The sequence below is a fragment of the Mytilus edulis genome, chromosome 2 (genome assembly GCF_963676685.1).
Source record: "Mytilus edulis chromosome 2, xbMytEdul2.2, whole genome shotgun sequence".
Lineage (NCBI taxonomy): Eukaryota > Metazoa > Mollusca > Bivalvia > Mytilida > Mytilidae > Mytilus > Mytilus edulis.
This window is the reverse complement of record NC_092345.1, coordinates 63,642,092-63,642,347: the sequence shown is the minus strand read 5'-3', so window position 1 is coordinate 63,642,347 and position 256 is coordinate 63,642,092.

The window sequence follows — 256 nt, the reverse complement described above, 5'->3', positions numbered from 1 at the left end:
AGACAATTTATGAATTGTATTTTAATGAATATATAATTTATTCTCAAATAAGATATGAAATGAAAAGATGTATCATTAAATATTTTGTACTACACAAGTGTATGTGTTTATTCTTTTCTACAGAAGATTCTGTAATGATATCAGTGAAATGGTTTAAGGACTGCATTACCTTACTACATGTATCATGTTATGATCAGCAATTTTATTCATTAATTACATTCTAGTCTACAATGTTGGAGAGAGTCCATTGTTAAAA